The sequence below is a fragment of the Rhea americana genome, unplaced genomic scaffold (assembly GCF_003343005.1).
Source record: "Rhea americana isolate MKP2758 unplaced genomic scaffold, rheAme1 scaffold_31, whole genome shotgun sequence".
NCBI lineage: Eukaryota > Metazoa > Chordata > Aves > Rheiformes > Rheidae > Rhea > Rhea americana.
The window spans coordinates 5,480,121-5,493,203 of NW_028186435.1; the positions used below are offsets into that span (position 1 = coordinate 5,480,121).

Here is a 13,083-nt window from a genome sequence, read left to right on the forward strand (position 1 = left end):
GAAATGGGGAAACAACATTTGGTTTCTGTTGCCCACCGTGCTAATGAGAATGAATGTGATAAATAGTAATGGCGAATGGTAAAGCAGGGGAAGACGTAGGAACAAAACTTAAAATTCATTTTTAATACTGGAGACACCAGTAAACTGCCCAGAGTAAAATGTCAGAGAAAAGCAGCCACAGCAAAAATTCAGGAGGAAGTTGTTTGTACTTTGTTGAATATCCAAATTCTCTCACAGTTAAGTTCAATCACACATGATAGTAGCTATAAAAATCCAGGAAAGACTGGGGGTAAGAAGCAGTGAAGAAAAGCATTCACAACATTTACTCACTTAGTTGTTAAACCACCAAGATGATAATGGCTTGGTTCCTTTAACAGAAAATTCTATTAAGGATAAGGGCTTGTCTAGGTGTGGATGACACAACTCGTAAGTAGATCAAGTAAAACAAAGCAAACAAGCAAACCAACAACTCCTCAATAGCAGTAAAACTGATGGGCATGCATGCTTTTGAATAACATGCCTTGATTCTATGTATGACTTTACAGTAGAGATGAAAGAGAGAGACTATTTGCAGATCGAGCCTCATACAGTCAATTCAGCACAGTGAAGAAAGAAAGTGACAAGATGGGGTCCATGAATCGGGAAATTCATTCCCAGTACTTATTTTTTTAAAGTAGATACGTAATCCTCATTGTTTGCAATACATGGTAGTGTTGCTTTAATGACTGAGGAGATGTTTCAGTCTCAGCACTCTGGAGCTCAGTTTACAGCCTCTGATCAAAAAGACCTACTAAACAGATTTTTTTCCCTATGTTTTCAAGGGTAGGATTATTTAGCAGATTTAAAAAAAATCCCTTTGGAGAGTATTAAACTGTAATTTTTATGATCTGAAAATGCTGCCTTTTTTTTTCTTATAGCTGGGTGATTCAAATCCACCTTAAAAAGAAAAAAAAAAAACAAAATCTTTAAGTCTCACCGGTGAGGACATGCRTGGTCAGAAGAGATGAAGATTTAAGGTTAGAAAGGACCATTAAAGGCTAAAAAGGGCTATCAAAATATACTAATCTTACCTCCTGCWTAAGAGAGACCACAGAACATATTCCTGCAGTTAAGTCCTAGAATCACAGAATAATTGAGATGCAAGGAACCTCTGGCCGTCATCRCCGTCATCTGGTCCAAACCCTACTTCCTGCAAAGTCTAGAAAATAGCATTGCAACACTGTCTTTCAACAGTGTAGCCATGCTGTATGGAAGCCCTTACAGAAGGGGAGTGTGCTGATCTCCCTCACTCACTCCAACCCACATACTCATAAGCACCAAGGTGCGGGTAACCAGGCAGTCTGGAGAGCACTCAGGCACGGAGATACATTCCTTGCAGTGACATGGAGGACAAAGGATGCTAGCTATCCAGTCCTCATCCTGGCTCCTTTTTGCTGGTAGGCAAACATGTGCTGCTGGATGTGCCTTTTTGTTGTCTTTGGCCAACAGTGAACAGTCTCTTCACCCTGTCCCACCTCTGCGAGTCACCAGGATTTACCCACTGTCCTTTGTCTCTCCTGATGCAGGTATCCTGAGAAGCTGCACTAGATGTGCACTGTGATCTTGATGACCTGCTAATCTGGGTGTGATCAACAGTCATTTTAGTAGCCCTTTGTCTGCTCTTCCTTCTGGCACTTCCACGCCCACATAATCCCATTCACACCAATCAATACTTCTATTACAAGTCTCCACAAAAAACAGGACAGCTCTGAAGCTGCACTTCATTCAGGTTGCTCAGCACCTTGAAGACCTCCAAAGATGGAGGGTCCACAATCCCTTGGGCACTTGTTTAATGCCTGGCTCACAGCGAAGAACTCAAATCTTCCATGCCTCTTTCAGTGATTTAGAGGAGGATACAAGGCAGCCTTTCATACCACTGAGATTGCTAACACCCACACAAAGCAAACACACAATGATGAGGTAGGTCTTAACAGTAGCAAAAAGGGGCAGTAAATTGAACAGAGTATATGAGAAGTTTAACAGGCATTTATGGCTACCTCCTGTTGCTAGTACGGATCATTTTGTGCTGCTCTGGAGAAACAAAACTGTCTTAATAAACCCTCAGCTTCCCCAGTTTCTAACTAAGGGCATACTTTCTTGAAGGAGTTGGCTACTCCTAATAGATTTGTTGAATTCCTGAGTTCCAGTTTCATCCCCTACATATATGGAGACCCAACTGGGTCATATCTTGGGGTCTAGTTATACCAAAGGATGGCGAATCTCCTCTCTACTTCAAACATGAGGTTGGCCATTAAGTTTAAGCAAGGCACTTCACGGAATCTTTGTACACAGGCTTTTATTTCATTATAGATTCTTGGGTTTGGACAAAAACACTAAAAGAAACATACAAACAAGACTGACCTTTGATGACATTTATTTGAATCATGCATGAACTGCATCATCAAATAAAGATAAATTTAGTTTTATCTCTTCTACAGAAACAGTCACATTTTTCGATAATTTTCTTTGTAATGTATTACTTCTCTGACTGATGATTCTGATTTTCAAAAGCAGATCAAACACACAGTGTGTTTTCCAGGAAGGTTTACTGAGGAGGGAAGTTGTTGCCTCACATACCATACTTCCATTCTTCTGAATGTGTTACTATGTATTAGGGAAAATACAATGATACATGATACTTCAAGGTAAGAGCTGAAATGAGCATTACTGTATCCTCATAATGAAAATCACATCAGGTAAGGTACTGCTGCTAATGACAGTTGTTCGACCAAAATAAAACACTTCATGCATTCCTGAAAGTGTAGAAGAAAAGTAGCATGATACACTTCTTCATCTATTACATTGATAAATTAACATTTTGGTCAACAAGTAGCATATGCATACAATAATACTGAGTAGAGAATTTTATCTGAGATTTCAAGAAAAATAGTAAGACATAGTTGTACTCTACAATCAATCCCTTGAAGGGATATTCACAGAGGGAGAAAGAGGAGCACACACACGCAAACACAGACATCTCCCTTCTAAACCCACTTCACTCAGAGGACACATCTCTTTTTAAATGCTGATTCAAGACAGAAGAAAGAACTAACAGAATTATCCAAGAGTTGCTTAAATAAAACAGCAGCTCAGGATAACCAACTTAAAACTGGAACACAACACCATCACCACAACGCCTTGTATTAATTATTATGTTTGCTCCATCCAGCTTGTCACAATGATGAACAATAATGATCACTTGAGGTGAGATATTCACAGTTTAGCTAATTCATTCAGTCTAGGCAGGCGATCAAAGACGCCTCTATACTCCTCTATTCCTTAACAATGGTCCTTTTAGGTTCAAAATGTAAATAAGAGAAACTTTAAAACTGGTCTGAAGTATGTGATTCTGCCTACCATATCCCAGTGCCCAACAGCCAGCTGCAGAAATGCAATGTTCACAGCTTTTTCCCAAAAATAATCTTTCAAGAGCACCTGGAGAGGGAAGGCAGAGCAGTGCTATAGTGCTTGAGCCCCCTTCTTCTCAGACCTCCAGYAGTCCAAAGACTGTGTTTGGTGTGTTAGTGGAAGTTTTTTGTTTATGTGAAAGAAAGATTGGTGTGCAAAAAAAAAGTTCTTTATGGACATCTGGAGCYGCACAGAGGAAGTGAGCTTCGTCAATGACATTGTTGGAACCAAAGGGTTTAACTGAACAGAAGCCCAATCTTTGCACATTTCCTATCAGCACAATTCCCTGTGGCTTCCCCATCATAGCAMTGCCCATCAGTAAATGTATGATGCTTGCTGTTTGCTGCCTAGCACACCAAATTTCTTTTTGCAGATGGGTGAATAACCATTCATATCTCTGACTAGACTCTTTATACTGCTGGAAATACGCAACAGGAGTTGTGTAGGGCAGCTGCTCAATATTTGTGTGCCAGTCTGAGTGGCCTAGTATGTCACTGTGGATGAATGATGTCATTTCTGGAGCAGGCTTCACAGGAACTGCGCCTCTGCCTAGTGCTATGAATGCTGATGAAACTGCTTTCCTAAGATTTTTTTTCTCTCAGAACAATATCATCTTGCAATATATGGATTCACTTTGTTTTCTTCCACAAGTCCTCCAGGCTTTGCCTATTATGTGAGAGCTCCACACTCATTTTTCTATGCTTCAGAGCATCTGTTTACAGTATATGGTCTAAAATACTCTTTCAGTGTGTTCTCTAGAAAATGTGACCTAAACATTACAGTGTGCACTGGTAGTACAAAGCTAGGTATTTTAAAAGGCATACTACCAGGACAGAAATTCATTCTTATCCACATTCAAGTCCAGAAAACACTCTCCTCACTCACATTTTTTTTCTCAAGACCCATTTCTCCCATCTTTTCTATGTTTAAAAACAAACAAACAAACAAACAAAATCCCAGTAAACCAWTCTAAACCATTTCAATTGAAAAGTGATGCCAAACAGTATTAATGTCCTTCTCTGTTCAAATAGTATTAATGTAAATTCTCGGGAATTTTCTTAAGTATCCTCCCTAGTGTACTTCTGCCTTTTTAGACCCTAAATTCTGTACAGTAGAGGCTATATTTTGTGTCTTGCCTGTCATCAAATATATTGCTGATATTTTAACAATAAATAGCAACAAATCAAATCTATCAGCTATGCACATTACTGTGAGACATACACTCCAAATTAAATATGATTTTAATTTTATGGGTATACAACCTCAATGCAAACATTGATGGAAGCCAAAAAAAAAGAAARAGAAAAARAGAAAATCTCCAAATATACTGACAAATATAACTGTTCAAACATTATCAAAAGAACCCCAAATCAGAAATATTGGAGTAATGTTAGCCTTAGTCCTCAATATGGACAGTCATATGCTGAACACTGCATCTTTTCTATTTTGCAGGAGCTAATATTTCTCATAGCATTAGTTCATGTTTCGTTTCATTCTTTATCACTGTTCTGGTTAAAACTGCTAGTGTGTGAGCAGCAAAACATCTAGAGTAACTCTTTGAAACACCTTTTTAAAAAATCTGTATTCTAATAAAGTTAGCTTTCCTGCATTCACACATAGGAGATCATAAATGAAAAAAGGTGTGACAAAAATAAGTACAAAGAACAAAAAAGATACAATACATTGGTATTGAAAGAGTTGCAGAGCAAAGCAGTAAAAAGGAGGAGGTGGCAAATATGCAGCAAGGCAGAATTACTGTTCGGTAAAATTTCCTATTTTATGGCCAGCGGTAAATACTTCTCTTTTGGACACCTGCATAGAATTATGTCCTCAGCTGCTCATTACTGATCATATTGTGTGAAATTATTTCTCTTCCTTGAGCAATAGGCAAACAAAAAATCACAGGGATGAACTGCTTGTACAACAATTTACAGCACGGCACATATGTGATATCCACATATGTGTCTGTGATGTCAACCTACACTCTTGACCTATCTTGCAAATAGAAACACACACATATGTTTGTACGTTAGTGCAATTTAAGATACCATAGCTTTCTGGAGAGGGTAGATGTATAAATATATATGTGCRTGCATATGGACTATAACTACAGAAAAGCTATACTACTCTCAAGAGACCTACAGAATTTCAAAATATATATCCTATGTAGTCTATATATATGACAACACGGTGATTCAAACATCATCGTTTTAATAGTATTCATAGTGAAAACAGATTATAAGACCTGCAAAATTATTTTTATAGATAATTTTACTCTACTAGAACAGAAACAGAAAGAGTGAGGAGACTTAATTTTTAACATGCAATGAAGTTCAGAAGGCTGTTCATTCATACCCACACTGAATAACAAAACTGCACTAATACCCACACATTCATTCTTACTCATTCATACCTATATCTGAATAACAAAACTGCACTAAAAGAGAGTATCATAAAGTTTTTCTACATGTTATTGCGCCATGCTTCTATCCTCCCTGTCCCAAAGTTGAAGAGAATTTGTATTATAAAAGATTACATCAATAAGTGTTACTGAAGCCTTATATTTACACTGATGAGCACATTGAAAATTATCCTCAGTTCCTAAAATATACACTTTAGCCTGAAGCAAATGCTTTGACTGTGTTACATTATGCTCATATAAAGACACTTTATAATGCAAGTGTTGCCAGATCCATAACCACAGCATACCACTGTTGGGCAAGTGATCTTGGGAGTTACACCAGGAGAAGGAAGRAAGATACATACCACCACACTCAATTTTTCTCCATTCCAGAGCTTATAAAATGCTTTCACCATCCTGACAGATGGCACAGGTAGGCAAAGGACTCATATAAGAGAATTTCACTTATTCAGACATCAGACAGATGTCATGAGATTGTCTGGAAACTAACTTGTCTGGGAATTTTATGGGATCCAAKGAAATACAGTATTATTGCTTCTTTTTTTTTTTGTATCACCAGCTYGTCATTGATTTTCAGCTCTGCCTCACTCTTGTAAATGCTGTTTGTCTATTCCCCATCCAGGAAAGCATCCTTTTTCAGATCCTTACTTGAGCACATTTACAGGTATGTACGTGCCTAAGTTCCACTGACATTAGATATATGTAAGTATGATCCCATTGGCTGAAACAGATACTTTTGTAGAATAAGATACAATTTTAAAAAATATAATCTGTAAAACAAGAGATGTGATTCTTGAGAAAGCATTTTGGTGAGCTTCCACGGACYTACCTGCCAACTCCCAACTCCTGGCGAGCTCAGGCTCATAGCTCCGAGCGCTATATATTCCTCCATCCATCACCRAAGCGTCTGAATGACTGATAATAAAAACAGATGATTCATTGTTGGTATGTCCTCTGTTCTCTTTCCGTCCTATGGGAGACACAGTAGTTTATGATTAAGATGTTAATGTTTTAGGCTAAGAGAAAGTTAAGGTATTAAGAAAGGCAGTTTTTCATCCTACTAGATAGATATTTGCTCCTGAGTTTTAAAGAATAGAGATGGCGAGAAAGGAAATTCCTCATCTTTAACTGATATTTAAATGAGCGGACACTCATCACCTATTGTCTCAAATATTACATATTGCCAACAGAAGACAACATAGGCCATACAGTCAGGGGACACTGTCTCTTTTAGTCCTTTTAGATATATCTGACCAGTAAGATCATACTTCATTTCCATTTATTTAACAAGTGTTATTCACGGTGTTGACAGTTAACAGTATAATCATCGAGAACTTTTATCTCAGAATCCTATAGCAAGGATGAGACAACTTCAGGTCTATGATGGAGGAGAATAGACAGAATATGTTAGAATATTAAAAAAATACACAGARGGCCTCCATCTAACAATAGCTTTGCTGAGGTGAGACAAACAAAATGAGAAAGTAACAAAAGAAATGATAAATTCTTCTTAATTTTAAAGTGTTTTCTTCTTAGTTGCATAGTTACTGTACAGGATTGCTACAGAGAAAAGTATCATTGTTCACGTAAGTGGGGTACCTAACTGCACAGTGTGAATAAAGCATGTAGATTAAAAACTGACTGACATTTCTCAACAAATGTCTGCTAGAGGAAACCATCAAATAGAGATGTTTCAAATGGGGGCCTGAGGACAAAGGTTAGTAGATGTTAACACTGGTGATCTTGAAGGAAATATAAAGTAGCTGCTGACAAATTTTATGGATTGCACCAGATTTAGCAGAGCAGTAAATTATGAGGACAGGATTATTTGGCAAACCTGGCTCACTGAAACAAAATGCACCTGAATATAGCCAGGTGCAAAGTCTGAAAGCATCAAACCAAACCTTCAGAATATACAATATACACTACTATTCTTGCTTCAGTGAGAGTGATACTAAGATATTTCACACAATTCTGATGCTCATATTCTTAAAGGGATGTTGAATGATTGGAGATAAACAGCAAAACCTGCTAGTTTACCAAACCGAGAATGGGAGGCAACTTAATGACAGAAATAAAGCATCAAGTACAAAAGGGCTCTTTGATTTAGTGGACACAGACATAAAAAGAAGTAATGTCAGGAGGCTGGAGCTAGACACTTTTAATATATTTTTTATATTTTTAATACAGATGTGACCTTTGGAATAACCATAACCAATGTTTTCTTCTTTTTTTGTGTGTGTGTGTGTTTTCAAATTTGGGGTAGATGGCTTTAGCAAAACACAAAATACCAGTGGTACCGGTTATGGGGAACTTGAGTAAAATGGCTGCAATATACAGAAGACAAAGCCAACTATGAGAGTTACAAAACATCAGCTTTCTATTGTATTTATGTACTATAATACAGTTTTGGTTATACAACCACACAGGAATTTCTTTCACAGGAAGCTTTGCTGAGCGTGCAGGGTATCTGGCCTGACCCTTTAGTAGTTACCTTGTGGGTACTGACAAGAATTCTTGGGCTCACGGGGAGTCTGCAGAAGCCATTTGTTTCCTAATGCATAACGGCACATCTGAAGTATCTGTATGGTAGCATTCWGTGGTGGAAGCAAACCCACTCAGTCATTAGGTTGACATTGGCCTTTCATTTGTTAAGCAATTCCTACAACTAACTCTCAAAGCTCGAAAAGGCTTGCCAGAGTGTCTTCTAACCTGGAAAATACTTAGCTTATCCAACTAGAAGTTTGTAAACAACTTTAGCAGGAATTTGGGGTAGTGCTTGAATCATACTTTGTACAGATGATGTGTTGTATAATGTTCATGTACTATAAGGGCTTTTATCTTCCTGTATCTTTTTCAGTTCACTGAATTGCATTTGTATGCTTGTTAATGTGACAGCCAGATGAAAGTCCATAAAAGAARARCAATGCTCTGTTTGGTACGAGGTTTAAATGATGTGCAATGAGTGGGCTGTGGGGGGCTACAAATTAAACAAGAATAAAACAAAATGTTCACTAAATGACCGCCAAATGTCCTGCACACTCAATGAAGCTTCCTGTGGAAGAAAATGATACGTGATCGTATGACTAAAACTGTACTATAGTTCTGTAACCTTTTACGTAAAACTATTCCACAGTAAAAACTTCAAGGTCAGACACTTTTTCAAGTAGATTCAGATCGGGTCAATGCTCATGAGTCACCAAGGGTGGAATATTTCATTTCAGTTCATAGGAGCACATCTCCTGCATGASATTTACAGAGTGGCTATCCATCCATCATCTGAAATGGGAGGCCTCTTTCTTTTCCATGAACTGCCTGCCATGGTGAGTTCCCCCCATCAGAACATGACCTTCCCYGAAACTACCGCGGAAAGGTTTGCGTTCCCTGACAACTGCCTTCACCACAGATGTTCCYTGAAGCCTTACAAAAAGTGGCCTAAAAGAAATAGATTGAAAACATAAGCCTTTCAACTATGGGCCAGGCACCAAAAGGAAATGGAGCACACATTCTAATACTTATGGGTTTTCCTGGTCAGGGCTCCTCCAGCCTGTCCTAATTCCAGTCCCATCTCATCCCAATTCCTCATATCTGCCCCAACTAGCTTGCTCCCACCATGCTCCCTGACTCCAGGTCTAACTCTCCATCACAGACTGTGCACACGTTAAACCTTGCCTTGTTCCTGACTTCAGTCCCATACATCTTCCAGCTTTTTTTTTCAGGCTCCCCTAAATTATTATTCTCAAACCTAGATTATCACACCCTTGCTTTCTACCAGGCCACCACCTTCTCCATTATCGCKTAGATAACTTCTAATTGAAGCAGCAAAGCTGAGAGATGGGGCAAGACAGTTTCCCCCGACTCTAGCTCCTGAACACAGCAGCACCAGTAGCAGTGACCATTACTGATTACCTCCAAAACTCAATATATACCTACGAAACATTTGTGAGCCAAGGTTTTCAGAGACTCATAACTTTGTTTCACTTTGGCTAAATTCCCTGGAAACAGCAAGAGATATCACGGAAACCCTTAATGAATTTCAAGTCGCTGCTCAACACTTCAGAGATTTTGGAGCATCTCAGGTCCTCATGCTACATGGACTAAATTTAATTGCTGCTATATAATTTAAATTTTTACTAAGGTTTGCACAGAGCTTGTCTGGAGAGTTATGCATTTAGAATTTTACTACAGGTACTAATCCTGGAATAATTAATTTGAGTTAAACCTTCACATGAATATCCACTCATTTCAGAATAATTTAGATGTAAGCCCTATCAGACATGAAAATTTGGATTAGTCTGTCTATAGTGAAAAACACAAACCAAGAAAAGGATAGCTATGCTAATTCTGGTGTTTGCTGTGTCTAACTGCTGTATTGCATCAGATCTGCAGGAAAACCAAGCTGAGTAAAATGACAGAGGGCTGAGGTTTAAAAAATTAAGTGTTTTAGTGGTGTAAAAGCTTCACATCTTAGACTGTTAAGAGATGGATACACTTCTTCATGTGTTTTTTTGTAAATTAATCTGAAACCTAAGATGTAGTTTTCAAGAGGCCTGAGTTCTTTGCAGCTTASTATAGTATTCTTATACTTGCATATTTTTATCTTTTAATCAGGGAAGTCATAATTATCATATGTTCCACTACTCTAAGGTACACATGTCTGCCCACAGTATATTACTGTCAGAACATTAGTTTATACTGGTTAGGAAGCATTTCAGCAAATAACATGGGCAAAGGCCACAGGAGAATTTCCTGAGCTTTGCTCTTAAGGTTCCCTAATACTCCTTAGCAACCTTGCTGGAAGCAACCTCTAGACAGTAGGTGATAAGTGTCTCTTTATACCTGAAATAACTGCTGGTTACGGCATCCTAGCTTCGGAAAAGCATTTATCTTCGAGTCCTCAAATCTAGGATAAAACACGTATTAAACTGGGACTGGAGAAGCTGGTAAGCATTGACCCCTGTGGTGGCCCTATAGCACTGTACAGAGTGCAGTATAAAAGCTTTACAGAACTCTTTCATGACAATTTGAGAACAAGATTTTTATGAACCTAGCTTGGACTGAAGGGCCCCAAAAAGTTGTGAAATGACASAGTCTGGACAACTATGATCTAGATGCTAGAACTGCCTAAGCCATCAGAAGCTCTTTTAATGTGCCAGACTATATTATGGGTCATATTTTCTATAGTGCATTATCCTGTTTCTTTCCTGCTACTGCCTCAACTTTCATTTCATTTCACTTCATTTTTTCCTCTCTGATAAACCTCATCAAATAGAGTTTGCAATTGTTCCACACAGTACAATTTCAGTATTGGAATGTGACATATCAGCAGGGCCATAAGCATTTTGCTTATCCCTTTGGCTTTTAAGACAGGATCATATTGAGTTCTGATGTTTTGCTCATACTCTGCCATGCAGACCAAGGGAACAGAAGTCCCCAGGTCTTTATTATACACAGTTGACCTTTTATTTCCTACTAGGTGCATTCAATTTCAGATAGCCCAAAATATGATCTTGAAATGCTATTTTCCATCATGCTATACTAACCTGAGGTCTCCATTTTTATACATTTAATAAACTCGAGAGTTTGTTCTTCAGTGTTGCATAAAAACAGAAGTCATTCAAGTTATGACTTAAATTTTAACAGAACAACYGTTGTGACACTTCACAAAAAAGCATAAGACAAACACTTTTAAATGCTGGGCAAACCATTGCAATCAACACAACCAAGAAATTCCACTCTAAATTTGGGGTTTTTTTTGCTTCTAACTGATTAGATCTGAATTCTCAAAATAAATTTTAAATGAGAAATATCATAGCAATAGATAAAGTTGAAGTGTTTAACCCTGATTAACCTTAATTTAAAACTTAATTCCAGTTATACGTTTCTTGCCAATAGAAGCCTGTCTCAAGTTTATATGCTAGTTGTGTTCACAACTGCTGAAGAGAGCTGTTTCTTCTCTCTCTTAAAGAATGTTTTCATCTCTTCCACTGAGATGACTTTGGTAGATGCACCTTTCATTTGACAGTCACAATTTTTATTCTTTATTATTTTTACAAATAAACTTCATCCAGCCAATATTAGACTTTGGGTTCTTGTACCTGATATTACCTTACATACAGTGTTTTAAGTCTTGAGTAATGTGATGACATTTCGATTATGTGCTACTTAAAATATCAATTTTGTCTACCCACTCAATAACTGTGATAGCCACACTCTCCTTATCTCACATGTTATTTYCCATTTATTCCTGTTCACATCTAGGAAGATTCATGTTTAGAGCATCCCACTGGCTGCATGCATGCCATGGTGCAATTTTACCTTGGACTTACAGTTAGGTTATTTCCTAAATCATTCAGCAAGGAACGATAACAGCCATTCCTTAGGACCTGATCATGCAAGGTCAGCCGGTCTGTTATCATCAGGAAGTTGCTCTGAATTTTCAACTTCTGCTGAAATAAATGTGCTTGAGATGTTATTTATGCAACCACTGCCAACATTGTTCAGGCGACTGTCCTGCTAACAACCTTCCTCTTGACCCTCTGACATTAGTATGTCAAGAGCTGAAGCCAGATAGCTCTTGACTACCCTTGCTTGCACAAGATAAGCACGCCTGTGATATTCATCTCTGTCACTTAACTCTATTTTCTAGTGAGACTGAATCTGAAAGCAACAAACTCATTTCACATAAAACCTTGTGGCACTCTTACGCCTAAAAATAAGCAGCAATTTCTTGATTTGTTACTTTTCAGTTCCAAACCTTTTGTATTCTTGGTTTTTATAWGAAATACATTTCAAAACCGTCATCCTATTCGGTATTGCTTTGTCAGACTGAACAAATTCAACTTTGTAAACAAAGGAACCCCCGGGGGAAAGCATACTTTTTATTCCAATAAGCAGGAATGACACTTCAGACGCACAAACGCTGTCCTCAGCGCAGATAAGCTGAGCCCACCGGTTGCAAGACCTTGTCACCRAAAGGGAAGGAAGCCCCGAAGTATGCTTCCCCCCTCAACGTAAGCTTATCTTGCAAACCGCTGCCAGGATAGTTAACCTGACCTGTCAGGCTGGCAGGGAAGAAGCGACCCCCGAGACACGCAGTGCTCACGGCAGAGCTGCGCGGTTGAACCCGCACCATCCTTACGCCACCTGCGCCTCTGAGACTCAAAAAGTCACAAGACGGGCTACTTCTCGCCCTGCCATTTGCCCTCGGCTTC

General features: G+C 38.5%; 1 protein-coding gene across 3 annotated transcripts in view; it reads right to left on the minus strand.

Annotated features, from left to right (window-relative positions):
* RNF182 (ring finger protein 182) overlaps positions 1-13,083 on the minus strand; it is a 31,575-nt gene that overhangs the window by 17,787 nt on the left and 705 nt on the right. Inside the window, exons 1-2 of one of the 3 annotated variants that reach the window (XR_014896485.1) lie at positions 12,199-12,310; positions 6,699-6,839 (exon numbers count right to left, since the gene is read on the minus strand). The gene's annotated coding sequence lies outside the window, so the exon portion shown is untranslated. Of the gene's footprint in view, positions 1-2,406; positions 2,793-6,698; positions 6,840-12,198; positions 12,311-13,083 lie in introns of those variants that run through there. The other 2 variants (XR_014896486.1, XR_014896484.1) reach the window with 2 other exon arrangements.